Raw genomic sequence first — 24,411 nt, forward strand, 5'->3', positions numbered from 1 at the left:
GCCTTTTGACATGCAGAGCTTAACAAGGGCTTTCCACAGTCATCCTGAGTGGTTATGAGTGGTTCGTGAGCAGGTACAGATGAATAATGGTTCTTGGTACTGCAGACTGATCTCATGAAATCGTGTTGTATGTTACGCCAGTTCTTATGGCATTTGGCGTGCTATACATAAGTATTTTCATCCTTTTGCGTTTTATTCAACGCCATTTGATTGCGTGTCAGATCTCTGGTTTACATATCTGTAACCCCTAACCCTGTTGAGTAAATAGGATGAAATGGAGATCTCCATGCAGTCGCATCAGCAGCAACATTGCCTGTGCTGCTGCAGCTGCGTGGAGCTCCGTTTTTCATAATGCATGTCGCAACAAATTTCCGAAAATGCCCAAGTGACCTCCCGGCTCTGTTTGTGAAGAAATGGGTTGTTAATGGTGGAGCACACTTTGAAATTGTTCACCTTGAGGGAAGAGATTCAGGTGTGTAATCACGGAAAGACTTTTGTATTTGTGATATTTAGGCTATGACTCAGGTTTTACAGATTTTATGAAAAATTGGTGACAAAAGTCATACGCAGCTTTAATATCAACAAAGCCACTGAAGCCCAGCCTTCTCTTTCTCTTCTTCTTTGGTATGTTTCAGTATCAAATCTCACAACACCATGGCTTAGTTTTCCTTCTCATCCTCCCCAATGTTTTGAGTGATTATCCACCAGTAAAATATAAGACAATGCATCATCATAACTGTCAACTTTGTGTGTTTCTTGACTTTAATTGGCCACTGATCTGTCCATTCTTTCAGATGAAATGTGATGCTTTTCTTCGGCAGTTAGACTACCTCCCCTGCAGCTGTATGAAGAATCATATCTTTAGTCCTGTCAGTGGGAAACGGTGGCTAATACCTCTGATTCCCAAGCACTGACTAATAAAGGTGGAGAAGAGTAATTACCATGGTGGTAATGGAGGGGCAGCAAGTTGCCCCTGGTCAAATAATAAATCCATTAGTGTGTTCTCTTCTGCAAAAAAACACAACTGAAAGGTTAATGAATGTGATGACTTCCACTTTCCTTCCACAAGCCGGGGTATTTATGGAAGTTAAAGTGTGTCCAGGGGATAACCACATCCAAGCCACTGTGGTGTGACTCCTTAATGACGGTCTATGATCTGATCAGCTCGTTTTTTGGGTTTTTTTTTTTCTTTCCTGTGTGATTTCTAACCTTCCCTTTGCAGCAGTGGTCCAGACTACTGAAGATGTGGTGTGCTGCATGGGGGAGTTGTTTTATATTCTTGTATTTTCAGCTAGAACTAAAGCCACAATTCTTCAGAAAGCACAGAATATGATCACTGAAACATCAAAAATTGGTCAGATTCTAAAGGAAAAATAAACACACACACAAAAAAAATACAAATAAATAAATAAATAAGGGGCTTAAACCTTTGTTGAAGAAATGCTGCCATCTAGTGTTACAAGAAGGGAAAAGAACCAGAGATGATGAGGTGAATGTGGGAGAATTTGAGATTTTTCTGACTTAAATCCAAGAGGCCAGTTAAATGCCTGAAAGTCTGTGTTATGTTTGAGAGGATGAGATGAGTGTGGTAATTGTAAGACCTCCAGGAAATGGTGGTGTCTCATTTTATTGCTTTTTAACAAAACCAAAGCAGCACATTTGCCCAGTCTGTATTTAACCCATAGGTTTCATGTACATGTCTAACACTACTGGTCTCATCCAGACTACATTGGTGTATCTGTTCTAGGTTTGGAATGAGTCCAAGTGGGAGAATTAGAGCACCTCTAGGCCTGAATCCCAATTCTCCCCTTGCCCCCCCACCCCCCCACCCCCACCCCTACCCCTCTGTTTTGCGTCTACACGTGAAGGGGTAGTGTTGTCCTGATTCTCAATTAGACGGAGGGCAAGGGCTAAGGCGGAGGGATGTATAGCCCTTGAAACTGAGATATTTCAGGACCACACTACGAATGGAGGGGTAGGAGAAATTTCCCATAATTCTGTTCGAATCATTGGCAAGATGGAGGTAAACACAGCCAAAAAGTGCAGCAGTGTGATGAAACAACACACAAATGTACGTATTTTCTTTGTAAACATTTTAATCATTTGATCGACCATTTAATGCCATTTCAGTGTGTTATAGATCACATTTCTGCGGTTTACAGTTGATAGACGTAAAAAGATGACCAAAGCCTGTGGAACAGAAATGGTTCCAGCTGCTGATGGCGTGGTGAATACTTTCAGAAACAAAGTTGTCGCATCTGTTTATATCGATGACTGCTGATGATGTAACAGGTCTGAAAGGGTTGTCCCATTTCATAGGAGAATGTTTCAACCCCTACCCCTTGCAGCTCTGTTTCAAGGGGTAGTGCCAAGTGCAAGGGCCAAGGGGTAGGGGTAAGGGGGGAGGGCAAAGGGGAGAATTGGGATTGGGCCTAGGTCTTTTTCACAAATGTGGCCGGAGTTTGACACAGGAATGAGTGTGACTTTGGCAGTGATCGTGTTGGAATTCTCTTTACAAATCTGACTCTAATTCTCTATCCCCTGCGTTCGTTACTTTGGTTCTTACCTTGACCATAAAACAGATCTAAAACAGGATTTAAGAATACAATGAATCAATTATTTGATGAACATTAATCCAACTCACACAGATCTGTGGTCTCCCAAGGTTACAGAGAATCAGAATACCTAGCCAACAGACATGAAGTCTCCAAGCAGAGGCCCCATCTCTCTGACCCCCCGGCCTCAAAAACCCAAGTTATCTTTTCCCTACTTCTTTATACTCTTGGAGTGTTGCCTTCCTCCTCCTAACTTCAGCCAATCCCTTTACGTATCACCCCCACCACAGCTGTCCTTGCCCCTCAGACCTTACCATCTTCTCTTTATGGCCAATAAAACAATAAACATTAAACACTTCTGAAAACTAAGCTAACCCACCGGTGACCCTCTGTATTTTTCCATTCCACCCCTTGAAGTTTGTAACCTAATGTCAGTAAGTCCCACAACTTAGAGCAAATCAGCAAAATGCAGAAATCATATCTATAACATATTACATTCCAATTACAAAACATCATGACTATAACACAGTGGTTCTCAACCTTTTTTGGTTCGTGACCCCATTTTAACATCACAAATTTCTGACAACCCCAGACATTCAAAACAGGCTTTTTTTTCCTAAATTAAATTCTTTTTGATCATGTAAAAGTTTGTTGTACTTTATTGCAAATAAACGTTAATTTTGGACGATATTTAGTCTATATAATATATATAATTCTGGACAGAGGCAGTAAATCCAGGTGTAGATTACTGCACAAAGTGAGAATTTGATTTTCCCTGGTCAGGATATGTGCAGTCAGTCCAGCTGGGATTTACAAGGAGGACAATTAATACTGAACAAACAAGAACTGAAACTATGAATTATGAAAGAGCTGCAGCATCTGAAACTGACCACAGTGAACATTTGACAGATAAACAGAACCACAGTGCTTCAGTGTCAGCTGCAGAGTTTGTCATGTCTTTTATGGATTGTGATGTATTGTGTCTCTCAACTCATCATATATTTTTTATTAGTAAGTTTTTTTTTTTTTTTTTTTAATCAATGACAAGAAATTTCAGGTGACCGTATTTGAATTCCAGGCGACCCCACATGGGGTCTCGACTCCAAGGTTGAATAACACTGCTATAACATATTGCATTCTAATTATATAATGCTTAGGTTTTTTTTATGTGTTCTTCAACTGTATAATTCTAACAATCAGCATCTGCATTCATTCCTATTCATGCCTCTGGTCACTGTCGGTAATGATCCAAAAAATGACATCTTGATGCCATAGGTGTCAGAACTGGGATTTCCCTTTGAACCAGGAGGAGTAGTGTTGGCAGCAAATAGATGGATGCAAATATGGGCATCGTGACAACACTCCATGTCGCTATGGACACCTCCCAGCAGTGTTCACAGTGGCAGACAAACTGACGCTATTTCATGTGGAGATGGAAAATGTTGAGAGTCCACTTTTCTAAGCTTCTGTTTTGAGGCACAGAGTAGAGCAGTAGAATCATGTCATCTGTAGAATCATTTGACAGAATCTGATCAAGGTTTGGTAACTACAGCTGTTAGTCATGTATTTAACCCCCCATACCCGCCTGAAAACTCCTTATATTAGACAACATCACGGCACCATGGAGTAGATTTTCTACAGCTGTTTGAAGAAGTCTGTGTCCTCTCAAACCACTTGAATTATATTATGCTGAAAGGTTATATGGAATTTTTGCCGAGTGATGCTAAAAAAAGTGTCAAGCACTGCAGCTTGACACTTTTTCAATCTTGTCATATCTGCATAAGCCTCCTAACAGGGATCCTGGTGTGCATGTTAACACAGACTCTGTGTGCTATCATTATTTTCACATAAAATTTTAGCTGCAGTAGGATGTCAGGGTCAGCAAAACCTTCTCTGCTGGTTGAAAGATTCAGAATCACTGACCTACATATACACGCGACGGTTTTTAAAAATGTTTGTTTTATGAAGGTGTATTAAATCAGTGGTTCTCAAACTTTTTACAGTGGAGTACCCCTGAAATATACGTTTTTAGCCAAGAACCCTCAACTCTCTTCAGCATTTTTGATTGAAAAGAAAAAAAGTTAGGCTTCAAAAAAATTCAAAACTTTATAAACAAACAACATATATTTAATTGTAATATATCAAAAATAACACATTTTTTAAAATAAATTTGTGTGCAAATATAAACTGAAAAGTGCACTCTTTCATTGATAAGAAAAATAAATTCATCATTAATTAATAAATGAACCTTTCATCAACGAAAAATAATTAATTAGCTACTCAAACTCATTTGGAATAATATAAAATAGAAATGTTCTTAAAATGTTACCAAAGCATAAACAAGATGATTGACAATAAAACTATTATATGAGTGTATTTATTGCGTTTTATATTTCAGCATTAATTTTCATTTATTTTGTATTCGGTACACGATGACTTATTTAATGTATTTTTCCCTAAAAAAATTCAAGTACCCCCTGAGTTTCTTCCAAGTACCTCACTCTGGGAACCCCTGTATTAAATCATTCCCAATAATGTTTGTTTTTTATATATATATTTCATAGCTTTTCTCATACTGCTTCCAGTAGTGTGCATTTTTGAGCATTTGTCCAATCATATTTTTAGCCATCATCTGTTGCCGGCTAAAAGACCTGCTGAATCATAAGTGTAGGATCTGAAGCTTCAAATAAATGAACATGAACTTGTTGCTTTAACCAATCAGATTTCCTGTCGGCCACGTGGGGGGGGCTCTAACAGGTGTTCAGTAACGCCTGCATTTTCACGTCATTTTATTTAACGGTTTTAGAGCGACTAGTCAGAACAAGATGAGCTAGTAAACAACATCTGTAGCAACTTGCATGAGCTCAAATATACTGTTTTACATTTGATAACTGTTTTCCCAACACACAATGGCCGACAGAGGAGAATAATTTGATTTGGTCGCAGACATTAACTCATAAAGACCCAATGGTACATTCTGTGACAGTTTCTAAATTCATTTTTCTCTCTATTTAACCTTTCTTTAGCAATTTATCACCATTCAGTATAATATTATCATGCATTTTCCTATATTAAATTAACTGATCATGTAGATGTCTGTAAAAGATCAGATGAAAGTTGTGTTATTATCAGAAACAGAGAACACTGAAGAAAAAGTGCTTTTTTTCAGCAAATAATATCATGAACTGAACATAAACCTGTCATTGATCCAAATCCATGGGTTTTACTGGTGAATCAATGTTGTAGAAGATGACAGCGTTTCCATGGTAACTATGGAGCCTCTGAACATCCAAATGGGTCATATCTGATGACCATGAAAAGATGACAAACTGTATTTTACACCAGTTATCCTACATTTGTTTATAGGATTAGTGGATCAGAAGTTATTCAACATTTTAGATCAGTAGATGGTTGTGGTCGTCGGTAGCTGTTTGGGTCTTTATGGGTTAAAAAAATAAACACATTTTTGTTGAATATAATGTATTTTAGTAACTTTTTTACACTTTTATCATTTTATTCAGTAAATATTGATGATTATACTTGAGATAATGGACATGGTGCAGCTTTAGTGAAAGGAGACCTTGCTGGGGTGTGTTCAGTGGGTTTCCTGTTTTAATACTGGCATTCATTGTCGCTACGTGAGGTACCTGTTATACTGCGTTTTTTGTACAGTATTGATGTTACGGTAGTGATATTAAAAGGTGGCTGAAGTCAGGCAGAACGCCACTGAAGGCCTTGGTGTCTAATATATGACCCACCACTAAATTTTAGGAAGGTCGTCACATGAAATATGAAGGATCTGACGACAACGTACAATATGCAAGAGTTACAGATACCGCAGCAGTAGGACCACATAAACAGATACATTTCTGAAAAACAGGACAATATTGATGAGGCAAAGCAACAGCGTGTCGATCCATCTCTGCAGTTCTCTTTATTAACCCAAACGTTATAGACCCAAACAGCAACCAAGAGCATCTACTGATCCACAATGTATAATACCTGCTGATCCACTAATCCTATTAATTCATGTAAATAATTGGTGTAAAAGACAGTTTGTCATCTTTTCATAGTTATCAAATTTGACCCATTTGGACGTTCAGAGGCTCCGTAGTTACCATGGAAACACCGTCATCTTCTACAACATCGATTCACCTGTACAACCCATGGAGTTTGACAAGTAACAGTGGTTGTAGACGCTTATTTTTACATTCAATTATTGAAATGTTTGCTGAAAAAGTCTTTTTTTTCTTAATTTTTCTCTGCTTTAATATAATAAACTTTGAATTTACTGAGTGTTCATGACAATCTAAATTAAGAAAAGTAAATTGAATATAGGAAAATACAGAATTTACAGTGAAAAATTTAAAATACAGAGGATAATGTTATAATAAATGGCGATAAATCACTTAAGAAAAGTTAAATAGAAAAAATCTTTTGCTCTTCATAATTAAAAAAAATACTCTCATGTCTTGTATTCTTTATGAGATTATGATTTGAAATGCACTATTTATTTATGTTTTTTGGGTTTTTTTTTTTTTTTTTTTTTTTTGCTGTCAAACTCATTTTAGTTCAGTTCCACATTCAGCTAAATTTGATCTGCAGTGGGCCCAACCAGTAAAATAATAACAGAATAATATGTAAATAATGTCAACTCCAAACTTTTCTCTATGTTTTAGAGTGAAAAAAGTAAATTTACAATATGAAAAGGTTTACATCAACAAACTACCCTTTAAAAAGATGTGAATAACATGAACAAACTGAAAAAAATAAGCGTAGTTTTAACAATATTCTGCTTCAGTTTATCATTTACACATGTACATTATTACTTACAGATCACAGTGGATCAACAAATACACAAAACATTAAATAACAGAATATTGCTAAAATTGTACTTGCTTCTCTTAAGACATTTCAGGTTATTCATATTTTTTTTTGCAAAAATATACTTTGTTTTAGTGTAAATACATGAAAATATTTACATTTACAAAGAGAAACATGTGGAGTTGTCATTATCTATATATTATTATAATAATATTTGACTGGTCTGACCCACTGGAGATTGAATTGGTCTGAATGTGGAACCTGAACTAAAAGGACTGTTCATATCTTAGTGTAATTTTTGCATTTTACAAATTCATCCCAAGGGCCGGACTGAACCCTTTGGCGAGCCGGATTTGGCCCCCGGGCCGCATGTTTGACACCTGTGGGTTAAACAGAATCCACTGCTACTACATTCAGTAAAATGTCATACAGTATTTGAGTACAAAGCTGTATGTGGACACAAAAAAGAGCCCAGACATGAGGTTAACTTAAGGTGAGGGAGATTTGTATAGATCAGTTCAAAGCTGAAGTGAACACACGCTGATGTTAATATGCAGGATAAACTATATTCACAGCAGACGAGATAAAGGAGTCCGACACACAGGCTGGAAGTTTAGAAAGGAGAGTTTGAGCAGCCAGATAAGGAAGTGACATGAATGGAGGGTTTTATTAAGGTGAAGGATTCGGAGCGATTTACGGTAGAAGAGCGAGCGTCTCCCAGAGAACATCAAAGGCCGGGGGTCTGCAGGGCACTGCCACCTGAAGCTAAGAGGATTGATGCTGCTCACAACTCTGTGGAATTCACCATTCTGATCTTATAATAGAGTCACATTGGCAATGTCGATTTACGCCGCCTTTTTTTTTTTTTTTTTTTTTTCTTCCTAGTAGATGTAGAAAGGCTCCGTCTGTGGTTAACTCCACCGTCCTCACAGGGGAAGACTTCAATCACACTGGATCTGAATCACATACAGGATGTTAATGACAGCAGCTGAGGATGGCTTTACTCTGGTCTGTCCTTCCCTTTTTCCACCTAATCTCCATCTTTCTTTCTTTCCTTACTTCCTTCTTCCCTTTTTACTTTTTTCCTTCTTCCTATCCCGTCTTCTGTCCTTCATTCTTTTTCAATTTCTTTCTTTCCTTCTTTCTGATTTATTCCTTCTTTCCTTCCTTTCTTCTGGTTTATTTCCATCTTTCTTTCCTTCCTTCTTTTTCTTTCTTTCTTTCTTTCCTTTTTCTACCTTATTTCCATCTTTCTTTCCTTATTTCTTTATTTACTTTTTTACTTATTTCCCTCCTTTCCTCCCTTCTTTTCTGATTTCTTTTTCTTTCTTTCTTTCTTTCTTTCTTTCTACTTATATCCATTGTTTTTCTTACATCTTTATTTCCTTGTTTGTTTTTCTTTTTTACTTATTTTCTTCCTTCCCTTCTTTTTACCTCCACCAAGGAGGTTATGTTGTTGCCGGTGTTGGTTTGTCGGTCCGTGTGCAAGATAACTCCAAAAGTTATGGATGGATTTGGATGAAAATTTCAGGAAATGTTGATACTGGTACAAGGAAGAAATGATTACATTTTGGTGGTGTTGGGGGGGGGGGGGGTATTGATCTGCCTTGGCAGAGGTCTGCAAGTGCTTTTCTACTTTTTACTTATTTTCTTTCTTCTGTCTTTCTTCTTCTGTCTTTCTTTCCTTTGGTCTTCCTACCATAAGTGTCTTGAGGTCATCTTTCTTGTGATTTGACCCTGAATAAATAAAACTAAATTCGACTTAAATGATTTCTTTCATGATTTAACTGCTCAGTCATCACAGGTCTTCTGAGCTGCTGACATTATCTTTTATATCAGACACGGAAAAGGTGTTCAGTGGAATATTACAGCACTATTCTATTCTAATGAGAAAGGTACGTTGAGAGTGAACAGAAGTTGTCAGATTGAAGGGAAAATATTCAGAATACTGAAGTGTATGTCGCTGTGAGCAGGGTTTGAACCTGCGCGGGGAAACCCCATTGGATTTCAAGTCCAACACCTTAACCACTCGGCCATCACAGCTCTGATTCATTAAGATAATGTAGTTTTACAGAAAGATCCACTGCATGGAAAGGCATGACATTATTCTTGCTCTATTGTGGCTGTAAAACATGCGTAACTTTGGCATTGTTTGCTGTCATAGTGGTCAGTGAATTCAACATCCAGTATCTTTAGGAACACAATGTGAACACAGGTTGAACTTTAAGGTTTTTTAGGTCGTTTCAGAGGAAATTTAAGATGATCAGCTCCATAGATGTACAGACACTACTTTTTTAGGGTTAGATCTCGATGTAAATGATGTTGAAGATGTTGAGATTTTCTTTGGGAGTGACGAGGGTGGACAGGATTAGGAACGAGCATATCAGAGGGACAGCCCAGGTTGGATGTTTTTTGGACAAAGTGAGAGAGTCCAGAATGAAATGGTTCAGACGTGGTGAGGAGGGATAGTGAAAGTATTACCAGAAGGATGATGAAGATGGAGGCGACAAGGAAGACCAAAGAGGAGATTTATGGATGTGGTAAAGGAGGACATGCAGGTAGTTGGAGTAGAAAATGCAGGAGACAGTCATAGAACGTAGAAGAAGTAATTGTACCAGTAGGAAAAACTTACGTCTTATTAATTCCGGTTCAGAATGCTGGATCTGGAGATTTCCTTTACTTTTAATGTTTTGAAAACTACAGTTCTCCTGGTTTCTGTCAAGTTTCATCCTGATTAACAAGCATTGAGAACAATCTCTGCACACTTCAGTCTGGCATTTTTCGTGTAACTTTCTGAGCCACCAACAGATGGCAGCAAACACAAAAACCCTGTCACTGAACTCTTCAAAGTCTGCACGGAAGGTAATGCATGTGCATATTTATGTGTGTGTATTGCCGATTAAATGTCCTTGGCATTTATACAAAGTGTGTGTGTGGGGGGGTGTGTGTGTGTGTGAACAAGCTGAAAACATGGGAATGAGAGGAGACTTAATGAGAATGATGCCTGATGACAGAAACACAACAGTTCATATATCAGGCATGAAAAGACGTGTTTCCTGATGTTCCTTGTTTGCAAATAATCCAAGCTGTGCATGAGTGTCAGTGAAGATCTTTGGGTTTATGTGTAGCTCTTTGATATAAGTACATTGAGAAAAAAAAAACTCCTGTACATACATTACTTTGAGATAAACACTTCACTTCTTCACTCACTTCTAGATAGATAGATAGATAGATAGATAGATAGATAGATAGATAGATAGATAGATAGATAGATAGATAGATAGATAGATAGATAGATAGATAGATAGATATCATACAGTGATGAGTATCTGGGTTTTTTTTTTCTGAGGTACATAATAACTTTGCCCTGACAGCATTAATATCTTTCTTTAACCCTATAACTCCAAATGTATCATATTTGATACATGAGTTTTGAAGCCCTCTACATGATCAGTGTGCTATTTTTTTTCTTGAAAAAATTGATGTATACAATTAGATACATGCAGTACACAGATAATCCACCAGGGGGAGGAATTCGTTCACCAGAGGCCTTTCCAGTGACACTACAAGACTGACATTAATGAGGAAGGAGGGAGAACTTTGACAATTTTGAAAAGGAATTAACAATTTGTTAGACATGTTTGTGTGATATTATGTTTTTATTTGTTCAAAAATAACAGTATTAGAGTATTGAGACCTGATGTATCAAATATGATACAAATTGAAACTCATACATGGAAATTGATATTTGTTTCTACATTATGGTATATGTTTCGATATTTGTTTTTGGTTTCAACGAGCTGGAATTTTCAGTCAGTGATTTAATGGTTCAGGCTTCACTGGGTTAAGGACATAATAATAAAAATAATAATAATAAATTGCATTAAAGCACTTCATTCACCTCATTCAGCAGAATCTTAAAGTGCTACAGAGAAAAGAAATTCCAATAAAAAATAAAATACTATGTCAAGAATATAAGACTAAGCAAATAAAACAAAGCATCATGGTGGGCCATAGAAAGCCTGTCTAAACAGGAATGTTTTAAATCCCTTTTTGAAACAGTCCAGTGACTGTGGAGCTCTGAGGTGGTCAGGGAGGGAGTTCCAGATATGGGGGTTGCTGAGGAGATGGCCCGGTCTCCCATGGTCTGAAGTTTAGTTCTGGGAGGGAGACGGAGGTTGGAGAGGCTGAAGGAGGATGTGTGAGGGGTGAGGAGGTACTTGAGGTAGTCAGGGGCATTTCCATGGATGCACCTGAAGGTCATGAAGGCTGACTTATAGTTGATTCTGAAAGGGACTGGTAACCAGAGGAGGTCAGAAAAGACATGATGCTGAGGAAAAATAAACCTGTTATCAGTTTGATTTTGAAGATCTGCAAGACTTTTTAGTATTTTGCAGTAATGTACTTTTCATTTACACTTTTCTTTGGACTTTTATGAAATACTGAATGTACAATACAAAATAAACTTTACATTCTGGTTACCCTAAATCCACTGTTTTCCATTTTGCCTTGCAGTATTGTGTAATGTATGCTCACTGGTGTCTAGAATAAATGTTGACTGACTATGATCAGAAAACAGTACTTTTGGGATGTGAAAAATATCTTTTAGGCAATTGTTTGATTTTGCCAGAAGAGTTTAAAGACTTTGTGAATGTGACTTTTTTCTTTTTACGTGTGCAATTTTGAAAAAAACGGGTGCATCTTTGCAAATCCTGTTGCACTGGAGAAGACATTCAGGGATAGAAAATAGCAGACTGTTGACTCCTTCAAAGTCTACATTGTCTTAAAAAATTGTTAGCTGTATGTCAGTATTTGCTGTATCATCACAAACTGTAACGCGTTCATTAGCCTATATCTTTGCTGACCAAAAACATCGTTGTCTTGTCTGTATCTTATTTAAGTGTTCATTGTACTATAGTCTACTGGACCAATCTGTATCTGAAGCCTTTATGGCAAAGGAAAACAATGAAAGTACAACAAAGAATAGAGTATGTCGTTGCTGTTGTGTAGAAATAATTCACATAATGCACATGTTGCTGTAAAAATTACATTTGCTAATGTGTTATTTAGGGTTTTATTGCTTTTATTGATTTCAGAAGGAGTGAAATGTTTATTCGGTTTATGTGTCAATTGGCAGCAGTGATGACACACACACACACACACACACTGTTCATTGTGTAGATGGGCGTTTATAATGATGATAATGATATCTTCAATGCTTTAATGTTCAAAGGCGATAAAGCAGCTGATGACCTGCAGACAATGAATATTAATTAGAAATCATTTCTGCTTCTTCTAAAAAGCCTATACAGCGAGAATATTTTTCATATTTTAATTTATACAAGTGCATATGCATGTGCAGTAACTGGTGACTTTATACAGGACAATTGTAAAACACTTGCATGCAATGCATACTGTAATACATGACAATAGTAAAAGCAAGACAAACTTATTCAACAAAAATAAACATTTGCATGCTATAAAAACAAACTGAGCAATCAGAACTTACGAGACACTACAAAAGAAGCATATTAGAATATGGAATATTTAATGTTTACTATGGTATTTTCCAACCAATATTGGCGTGAACCCATACATTATCTTATCTTTCAAATAATAAAGCCTGTTTTAGGGATAAATGCATAGTCTCAAGGTTGAAACTACTGGAATAAATTCTGCAGTGTTTTTGAAGGCTGTGAGGTCTCACTGTTTCTGCATGTACAGTATGATTAAGTCATTCATCACCTTTAAGGTTTACACAAAACAAAGTCTGTCAATGCCAAATTGGATGCTAACCGGATTATAGACAACCCTGGTGTTTAGTTATGTGTCTGTTCTTGTTATTAGGTCAAGGTAATGCAGTAAAGCTTCCTGTCATATCTGTCTTTCAAGGTCTTGTCTGTAATCTTCATTGAAATCCTTGATCGTTTATCTCATGTGAACACGCTTATAGATATGATCGTTATGCCTTTGGGCTTCAATCGACTACATCAATTTCTGCTGGGCTTTTCATGCAAATGGATAATAGCACAGTGGGTAAAAAAATCAGATGTCATATTATACTTTGAACAAAACTCAACCATCATCTCAGTCTGAACTGATTTAGATTTGTATCTATTGAAAGGGTAACAAATTGCCCTCTTAATGTGCATCGTCCTACACATTTGATACAATTTGGCATCTGAGTAACATTCTAAAGCAGAGTTTTGCATACGTAAAAAAAAAAAAAAATCTGGTTGATGAGGATAAATGAGCATTAATATACTTCCCACAGACTTTGTGTGATGCATGAACTATTTTCTTCACATTATGTTGAAAAGCACAACTACTGCTATAAGACAACACAGTTTTCATACTTAGTTAAAATGCATATAATTTGATCCATTTATCATTTATTCCACTACCCATCTTAAAAAGTAATGTCACCAACTGGATTTTGGATTCCTTAAGGTCTCACTGTCTTTCTGTTTTTGTTTTTTTTCCTTTGAGCAATTAAATTATTTGTGAAAAGTGCTATTAAACATGTACCAAGTAAAATATTACTGAAAATTAATTAGTAATGCTTTACACTAATGCGTTACAGCAAAAAGTAATCTGTTACTGTCATGCATTACTTTTGTAGCACATTACTCCCAACACTGGTCATGCTGAAATAATGAAATGTCTACATACCGCAAGTTAATAAGTTACATTATTACCTATTTATGTATAATCACATGCCTGTTTTGGCAAAATTACGAGAGCTGTGTCCATCCAAACTGGTGGATAGACCTCTAACCATCAGTGCAGCAGATAAACAGCAGCAGACGAAGGCCTGCTGAGGTGTGTATGAGATCAGAGAAGGTGTATTCAACGGCAGTGTCAGCACTCTGTCAGCACTCTGGGGCCTGTTAGTTAGAAAGTCCATTATCCACAGAATGAGTCTGTCAGAATGAGTTTTTCAACAAGAATGTGTAGCTGTGAGGGAGTTAAATGCAGAGGAACAGTCAGCATACAAAAGCTGGGGGTGCTCCACGTTCTTACATCTGCTGACTTTAATCAGTACGTCAGCAGGGTTAATCCCTCTACCCACCTGATAAGCAAACTGAAGTGGTTTGGTGATGTGCTTCTGCATAGTCTTCATCACAGCAGATGTGAGCTCAGCAGGCCTGAGGTCATCCAGGACCCCAGCAGTACTTCCTGTCTTCTTGGGATGGAAATGACTGTGGTTTGTTTTCACAGAGGACAGATTATAGTACTGGCAACAGAAATCTAGAACTGTAGCGCCTCAGGGTACAGCGATAGATATTGTTTGGCTTTGGTACTGTGTTGGCTTTGGTTTTCTTCAACGCAGAGGCACCAGGTCTGAGTGAGGAGATATTTAGATGTTTGCTGTTAGGCCCTGTCCATACGAAAACAGTTTCGGACATATCCGCAAAAGTTTTGTATCGGATAGGCCTTTCACTCACACGAAACCGGCATTTTCAGTCACTGAAACCGCAATTTTTTGAAACCGGGTCCCAGAGTAGATAACTCTGAAATCGCCAGTTTCGCGTCTCCATCTGTCCGACCAAACCGCAACTTTTCCAACACAATGACATCATAGCCCCATCTCTCTAACCTTTCATCCCAGAAGCCATGCCAAGCGGAATTCAGTCAAGGCCATCCGCAGTGACCCCCAACACCACCAAAATGGAATCATTTGTTCCTTGTGCTAGTATCAACATTTCCTGAAAATTTCATCCACCCCGCCCCCCCATCACCACCAAAATGGAATCATTTGTTCCTTGTGCTAGTATCAACATTTCCTGAAAATTCCACCCAAATCCATCCATAACTTTTTGAGTTATCTTGCTAACAGACAAACAAAAAGACAGACGGACAGACAGACAGACAAAGCCCAATGAAAACGTAACCTCCGCTGTTACACTTAGTGGAGGTAAAAATTCATAAAAAATTTGAACTTTGACCTACTTTTCCCAAAATGTAATCACGTCTGTTCTGGGTCACTGGCAATCTATAAACCCAGTCTGGTATGAATTCAACCAATAGTTTTACTGCTAGAGTGTTAACACTCAAACAAGCAACCCAACCAAAAACAATACCCCTTGCCTCCCCTTTGGGGAGTGGGGTACTTACAAAATGATAAAACACTACATTACTGATAAAACTTTTCACTTTATTGGTAATTCTATTACATTATTGGGTTTTATTAAATCTCTGTGAGTCTGAATGCAAATTGTGTAACATTTTCAGAAACTACCATATGCCTGGATCCCACAGACATTCAGCAAATATCGATTATTGAGAGATGACATCAGCACAAATCAGTATCTGCAAAGTTAGGAAGCACAGCACTGCAAATATTGCCCTCACATTTATTACCTCCACCAGGAGGTATTGTGATCGCTTTGCTTTGTGTGTGTGTGTGTGTGTGTGTGTGTGTGTTTGTTTGTTTGCAAGATAACTCAAAAAGTATGCATGTGAGGCAGATCTGTCCTGGCGGAGGTCTGCGCTTTTCGAGTGCTTTTCTTGTTTTAATTCGTAGCTCTTGGTGTTCAGATTATATAACAGAAGGGTCACCTAGTGGCAGAGTTTGGTTATATTCCTTTCATTATCATGCAAGTGGATTGTTTAGTCTGTTCAATTGATGATAATGATAATTATTCTTTCAGCCTTACTCTGGTTTAAGCATTCTGTAAACATGAAAATAAACAAAAAGAAATAAGAACAAATAAATCAGAAAGATGAGGTCAATCAGATGCATGTGCTTTCTAAATTTCATGGTGTTCCTCATAAAATGATAGTAGATAAATGTAGTAATGGAAGTACTAATAGAGTAGTGATAGTAGTAGTAAATCTCAGTTTATTAAATGTACTGATCAGTTAATTAGTGCTTACACTGTGTTACTACAGGTTATCAGGAGTTTCAAGGCCATGTAGACTGAACCGTCAATTACAGGGACATGTTTGTTTATTGGAGCTTAGTGACTATCATCCGCTAACCTCTTTATCTCTATTCCTGTCTCTCTCTCTCTCTCTCTCTCTCTCTCTCTCTCTCTCTAACGCACTTGACTGGCTTTCATCCACACCAGTTAATTTCAGGTTAAGGCCATGTCTGGGTCTCTGATAGCTGCCAACAGTAAAGTGGATGAAATCTGATTACACCATTGCAATAACCCTGTGAAATACAACAAGATTAGAATTGTTGCAGCCAATCAAATAAACTGCGTGTGGAAATATGTACCTGTTGAACCAAACCAGCTGTAGATGGTTCATGAGACTCAGCCACACTGGTTTAGTTGTTTGGTTTGTGTTTGCTTTCCAGAGAAAGACAGTAGTCAGATTTGATTGAAGAAATATTCAGATATTTTGCTTAAGCTAAAAACTAGCAACATAACAATGTAAAAATCCCCAAAGAAAGATCAAACTAAAGTAAAAGTATATTAATTATTTGTATCAAAACTTAGATGTTATCATTAGTTCCTTTAATTCTTAAACACTAAAGGCCCGTAACACATTGAAGCTTATCTGCTAACTAGTGGTGTGCGATACTGTTGATCCGATACCAAGTAAATACAGGGCCAGTATCACCGATATTGTTCCCGATACGTTTCAGTAATTAAGGTGGATGCATCATCAAATTGCTAAATCTCAACTGATTTCATGACCTTTAAGTGTTTTGTGGGGTTTCCTTTTTTATTATTAAATAGTTAAAACCCAGGACAAAATTAGGGCAACGTTTATAAGTAAATAGAAAATACTTTACTATCAAAAGTTTTTTTCAGAAACAATAGAACAGTAACAAAACTATTTTTCCCCATACATTGTCATGTCTGGATTTTTTTTTTTTTTTTAGATAAACAAAGTGCACAAAATGATCACCGGAAAACAAATTGAAACAAATTCTTTTTTTCAGGTAGTGTTCAGAAACTGCAATACAAAATTTAAATCAAAATTATCTGTACCTTATAGCCTTTTTACAAATTATTACCTCAGTCAGGAGGTATTGTGATCACTTTGCTTTGTGTGTTTGTGTTCATGTTTGTTTGTTTGTTTGTTTGTTAGCAAGATAACTCAAAAAGTTATGGACGGATTTTCACGAAATTTTCAGGAAATGTTGATACTGGCTCAAGGAAGAAATGATTAAATTTTGGTGGTGATCGGGGGCGGGGGCAGATCTGTCTTGGCAGAGGTCTGCACTCTCCGAGTACTTTTCTTGTTCATCTTGCTGTTATCTAATTTTCGGCCTGAAAATATAACCACACGGCGCTGCTCTTCCATTCCATTCTTCTGCTCTGTGTCTCAGTCTGTGCATGCGTTGTGCGTGTGCTGGTGGGCGGGGCCACCTGAACTGATGGTTTGCTTGTTTGCGTTGCACTGCTGAGTCACATGACAGCAAAACATCGGAACACAAGAGGGGGGAGGAGAAGCAAAGTGTGCTTCCTCCGCACTAAGACAGAAGCGCTGAGTCCGGTGACCTGGCTGTCGCCTCTTTGACGAAGCCGCAGCAATTCATACAAGAGAAAAACCGAAACTAAAGTATCGATCTCACCATGTTACTGATACTGACTCGGCAGCGACACTATCGATATTTGGATCGATCTGCCCACCACTACAACTAACAGGACGCACCGAGGGTTGCGTCTCTCAATTGGGCAAAATAGCTCGCACAACCCTTTTAGCGTGTTTGCCTTGATGCATATGCAAGATGGGCGTTTGTGGCCAGAATGTGCAAAATTATTGCAGGGAGTAGATGCAAATATTTATTTAGCACTCAAAATGTGACTTACCAAACCTGAAACTGATTCCGATGGCTGATTTTGTGTCTATATTTAGCAGGTCTGAAAGGCAGGTTTTAACTGGCACAGCTTCATGCAAAACTGGTTGCAGTTGTGGTGAGGAGGGAAACCAAAGGCAACGCAGAGAACCAATCTGTTCTGCTCGAGTTAACATTTTTGGAATGATGGGGGGGGGGGAATTGTTGAGGCCTATGGCCTACCCAGCAATGCCATTTTAGAACTTGTAGATGAACGAGGGGATGATTTAGGGCCAGTCACATGGAGGAGTCATGCAGTACCCTCTATGACAAAACTCCTCACAACGTTACATTTCCTTACATCTGGATCATTCCAGCGCACTGTTGCCATTAGTGGTGGCGTATCCCAGCATAGTGTCTCCATGACAACAACCAGTACTAAAGGCAAAATTGTCATTTAAACAGGGTGGTCTCCAAGACTTTGCACTCGTTGTCATTTCTGCCTGCAATCTTAGTTGATCACCTGCGACACGCAAATCAATAGCACATGCATTTTTTTGTGTGAGCAAGCAAATTTGCACCCATTTGTGACTGTAGTAAATTAGGCCCAAACAGTGATTCTCTAAGCTCTTCCTCTGAAACCAGTGTATTAGGGGCCAAATCCAAAAAATGAATAAATTCTAGTCACTAAATGCGCTAAGAATTACATTGCATTTGTGCCCATAATCTGCTGATTTTTTGATATGCTATTACAAACACAACCATAACTTTATATCAAATTAGGCTTCAGCTGTTAATGTTATTCGAACAGATCTGAAACATATTTGATTAATGTCTGACTGATAAAATGATCTTCTGGGTCATTGAATATATCTGGGATTTTGTGGCAAATAGTACTGATGTTCTGTTAAATGTCAGAGCTGGTTATGCTTTACAGCATCTCCAAACTCCAAAAGAGGCTGTATGCGTGCAAAGCAGCAACCACATAATTATCAGATCAATTAAAATCTGATGTTCATTAATGCTGTGTGTTCTCCATCCGTAATAGTCCAGGATTGTTGGTTAATGGGGTGAAATGTTTGTGACAAAACAGTCCAACTGGAGGATGTGGAAGCAGAGAAACCATTACAGGAGTGTTTACATGCACTTAACACCATCTTTCTTCAGGCACTAATTGTACCAAATGAACTTCATATAGCAATTTGCCTTGGGCTTTTGTTAATTACATGTTTTTTAGTGAGGTTTACTAGCACAGGAAAAGGCAGTTTTGTTTTTTTTTTTAACTTCTATGAATATTCACATCCATGCAAATGACTCAGTTGCAACCTCAGCTAATTACATTATCAGTTTGTGGTGAATTTTATTTGTGGATGTTTTGTAAATTACACACACTTCAAAAGTCATGCAATTCTTTTGTGGATCAAACCTTAGAATCTATCAAATGTTCTGCTAGATTGGTTTGCAGTTTTATGCTTACTATGAAGAGTTTTGCAAAAATAACAGAGCATTTTTACAGTACTTCATAGTATTTTCTTTGTAGCTAAGTAGTTTCTGAGTAATGTTAGATATGTTCAAATGTTTGAACATTGGCAGAAGTTCCTCTTTTGATACTGTAGAGCACAGGTGTCAAAAAGTTCAATGTTTGACACTGAATTGAACTTAACTGTTATGGATGAACAGGAAAGGCACTGATCAGCCTATGGCTTTCACTCATGGTGTGTCTGAACAAAAATACAAACACAAAAAGGCCAATAAACATTACCATACACATATTAACCCCACATTTACACTAACACCACGACCCTGCTGAACCCCTGCACAGAAAAAGAACACATAACCAACAATATGTCCAATACCCACAATGCACTGCAGCAAACATACCACAACATTATCTTTACTTTTAAAAACTGTCATAATACAGATAACCAACCATTTATACTTACAATATTCTGCTGCTAATTTAGGAATATGTGAAGTGTTGTGGTTGAATGACATACTTTACAATGAGACTCAGTTGTCCAATCCACTGATAAAAACTGTATTTGGACAGTTTATCAGTGCTTATACATGTTATACATTCACAAAAATACATTTATTTAGCGTTATTGTTCTGAAACCTCCTGTAATTACACAAGATATTTGTCAATTAACAAACAAGTCTTGTTAAACTTACAGAACAAATACTACTTTTATGGTTAATTGTCAGTAAATTTATTTCATTTTATTATTCTTTTACAGTATTAAACTTTAAATTAACAGTTTAATCTCATAAATAGAAAAGAAATATTTGTGAAATTACGATACATTTGTAGACGTATTTTAACTGTATTTTTCTGTGAAAAAAACCACATTTCTTTTTAAAAAATGGAAATTTTATGGTTATTCACAGTTACAGTTTTTTCATGTTATTTTACATTTGACATGTAAAATCACTGTCTATTTTTGAAATTTCATTGATATTTTCCTGTATCTTAAACATACAGGAAAAATCTGTAAAATAAACTGTAAAAATTCTGTTGAATTACAGAATTTTTTTTACAATGTACAAATCTGTGATCTGTTGTGATTGTAATGCACATGTGTAAATGACAAACTAAGGCACAATATTCTTAAAATTGCTCTTATTTTTCTTAAGAAATGTCAGCTTCTTCACATTTTTAAGGAAACTTTGTAAATATTTCCTTAAAAATGGAGGAAACCAATTTTTTAAAGGGGTCATATTTTGCTAAACCCACTTTTTTTAGTCTTTGGTTCATTTATTCGTGTGTTTGGACCCTAATATTTCATAAAGTTTGAATTTGAACCCTCCATGTGCTGCAAAGCTATCTTTATATTCATTTTGGCAAAAATGGAGAGGATTTCTACAACTTGTGTTAATTCCTGCTTAATTTATTATGTTTTATAACTAATTACGTCATGACAATTGCACATATAAGGTCAAGACTTCTGATGAACATTTCTCCTAGTACGACATAGCTAATTGTTTATCAGCAGCAGTAGTTGTAGTCCATACTGAAAATATGTCCAAACTTCAATCCAGTTACCTAAAATGTTCAGTTGTTGGTTGTATTAACGAACACAAGTGGTTGAACGGGACAGAAAGTGCATTCAACAACCGGGAGGGGGGCGGGGCATGAAGTGGCTCATTTGCATTTAAAGGGCCAGCGCTCAAAATGACCTTTCTGGTGTCATTACTCAGAAATAGGGTTGAAGATGGACCTGTGGAGTTGAATTAATGAAGAATTCAGACCCAAGCAGAGCATTTACAGTTTATGTAGAACACAGGGAAATGTTTGAAAATGCATAATTCCATTTAAAAAAGCAAAACATCACTCCTTTAAGGAAACCTTGTAAATGTCAACATTTTCATAAAATCATTTTTAGTTTTTCACTGTTATTATTTTACTGGTCCAGCTCATTTGAGGTCATATTGGGCTGAATATGGCCCCTGAACTACAATGAGTTTGACAGCCCCACTGTTGAGGTTCACAGAAGTTGGTGTTCTTACTGATGCACAGATAGGTTTGTTCTGTTTTACATAACTTCTCTCTTCACATGTTTACAAATGGGAAATATTAAAGTATCAAACCACAGACTTAAAGTGATTTGTGTTTTAGGGAAATTATTGTACTTCAGTCATAACAGAAACAAATAGGTTGAATCGTGTGGTTTCGGTGCGATATGAACTGAGGCCATGCACGCAAGTACATATACAGTATCGTGACCTTGGCTACAGATAAAGGATGTTTTTTTGTTACTTTTTCATTTCTACCTGTATTTATCCACCTTCATCTCAGACTTGCTAACGTCATATACCCTGTCTTTTTACATGGTGTCCATCTGAGAATATATTGTAGTAAAAACATAAGATAATGCCGTAAACTCTGCATGGCAGCACAAACTGTGTTCCTTCATTATCTCATCTTCTTCCTCCGGGGGAACGTGTCACACCACATGCTGCTCGACAGCACATTTCACAGCAAACGTTTCCACTTGTTACAACACATTAGTCTGTTTGTGTGTCCATGTGGGGTTAGTAGACAGCGCCAATGTTTCAACAGCACGAATGAATAACAATTGTACTCCATCCAAAAGAAGTGTTGAAATAGTGGAGAAAAGAAAAATAAAACAACTGTGTGCCTCTGTGCACATATACAGAAAGACGTTTGTATATAAACACAGAAAACTACACATGAGGATGTATTAGCCTGAACCTAAACTAGGCAGAAGGTTCTTAGTCCTGAACAGAAGCAGAACGCTTCCTCTTTCACATGGGTACACTATAAATATATATTTATTTTTGTTATTTCTTCCCAATTTATTTATTATTTTTAATTTGGTTATGTTAGTCAACAAACCAGCTTGATTAGGTTTAGGAAAACATCAGAATTTCAGTTAAAATCGACCATTTTACAACATTTTTATGGAAAGCTTTTCTCCCATATGGTTTTCTAAGAGACAAAAACACACACAAATAACTACCACTACTTCTTTTATTGACAAGGGTTACAGCTTAAGTATAAAGGAGTTAGAGGTTTAAGTTCAAGTTTATATACTTAATACAAGTATAAGGGGAGGGAAGTATACAGGTTTAAGTATAAGTTTATATACTTAAATATAAGTATAAGAAGAAGTGCATAGGTTTAAATATAAGGTTCTATACTTAAGTATAAGTATAAGGGGAAGTATACAGGTTTAAATATAAGTTTATATACTTAAATATAAGTATATGGGGAAGTATACAGGTTTAAATATAAGTTTATATACTTAAGTATACGTGTTAGGGGAAGTATACAGGTTTAAGTAAAAGTTTATGTACTTAAGTATAAGGGGAAGTATACAGGTTTAAGTATAAGTTTATATACTTAAGTATAAGTATAAGGGGAAGTATAAATGTTTAAGTGTAAGTTTATATACTTAAGTTTAAGAGAAAGTATACAGGTTTAAGACGTATAAGGGGAAATATATGAGTTTAAGTATAAATTGGTATACTTAAGTATAAGTATAATTTTAATTTAAGTATAAGTTTAAGTGCACAGGGGAATGTAGCAAACACATCCAGTGTTCACGGTGATTATGCCTATAAAGATACGTAAAATTATAGGAGATTTACAGGAAAACACTGAACTGGGGGGGGGGGGGACTGGGAAGAACGGGGAATAAGGGTGAAACTGGTGACAGTTCCAGGTGAAATAGGACAGGTGATTGATGTGTTTACCTTCAAGACACTAGTATAATATTATTCGACACACCTGAAGTAAATAACTTCTGACTGACTGCAGTCACACAGGTGCAGATATAGCATCTGCCATAAACTGATCACACAAACAGCGTGTGTGTTGTCATCTGTGGTGTTATGATCCCATGTCCTTTAGCCAGGAGTGACCTAAAGGGGGTGGGGAGCCACAGGTTACTGCAGTGTGAACTAATATGAACTGGACAACTGGCCAGAGGTCAGTCCATCAGGTACATTCTTGTTGGGTTATTTTGTGACGTTCTCAAACCTCATAAATCTTTGGCTGTAAAAACACTGAAGACCACCTGTAGGCCACTAAATGATACCCATCCATAATGATGCTAAGTAATGCCATTATCCTGACTCGGCCATGCTTAGAACAAGTGTTGTAAAAACTGAACTAAATTGAAGACTTTTTTTTTTTTTTTCCTGAACTAAAATTGACTAGAATGGAAGGTACAAACTCCAGTTACTCTCGCTACAGTTCATGTTGAATATAGTTTTGTATTTCTGTAATTTTACTGAACCCATAAAGACCCAGTGCTACTTTTGTGGCATTTCCCAAATGATTTTTTTCTCTCTAACCTTTATTAAGTGATCTATGGCTATTTATCATAATATTATCCTCTCTATTAAGCATTTTTTCAGAAAAAATCAGGTATTTTCATATATTTAATTTACAGATCATGTACTTTAATCATCATGCTGAATTACATTTGAGGACTATTATACAAAAACAGTGAAAAGGGGACTTTTTCAGTAAACTCTATCATTAACTGAACATAAACCAAGTGTCTCTATCCACTGTTATTCATCAAACTCCATGGGTTTTACTATTGAAACAATGTTGTAGAACAGTGTTTCCACATTCACTACGAAGCCTCTGAATGTCCAAATGGGTCATATCTGATGACCGTGAAAAGATGACAGACTGCATTTTACACCAGTTATTGACATGTATTGATAGGATTAGTGGATCAACAGGTATTATACAGTTTAGATCAGTAGATGGTTTGGTTGCCAGTGGCTGTTTGGGTCTTTATGGGTTGAAATATGTA

At 36.9% G+C, this 24,411-nt stretch overlaps 1 non-coding gene across 1 annotated transcript; it reads right to left on the reverse strand.

The window, feature by feature from the left end:
- Window positions 1-9,340: 9,340 nt before the first annotated feature.
- On the reverse strand, window positions 9,341-9,422 carry trnas-uga (transfer RNA serine (anticodon UGA)). The gene has a single exon. It is a non-coding gene; the product is annotated as a tRNA-Ser (tRNA).
- Between the last annotated feature and the right edge of the window lie 14,989 nt (window positions 9,423-24,411).

The sequence above is a fragment of the Sphaeramia orbicularis genome, chromosome 17, assembly GCF_902148855.1.
Source record: "Sphaeramia orbicularis chromosome 17, fSphaOr1.1, whole genome shotgun sequence".
Lineage (NCBI taxonomy): Eukaryota > Metazoa > Chordata > Actinopteri > Kurtiformes > Apogonidae > Sphaeramia > Sphaeramia orbicularis.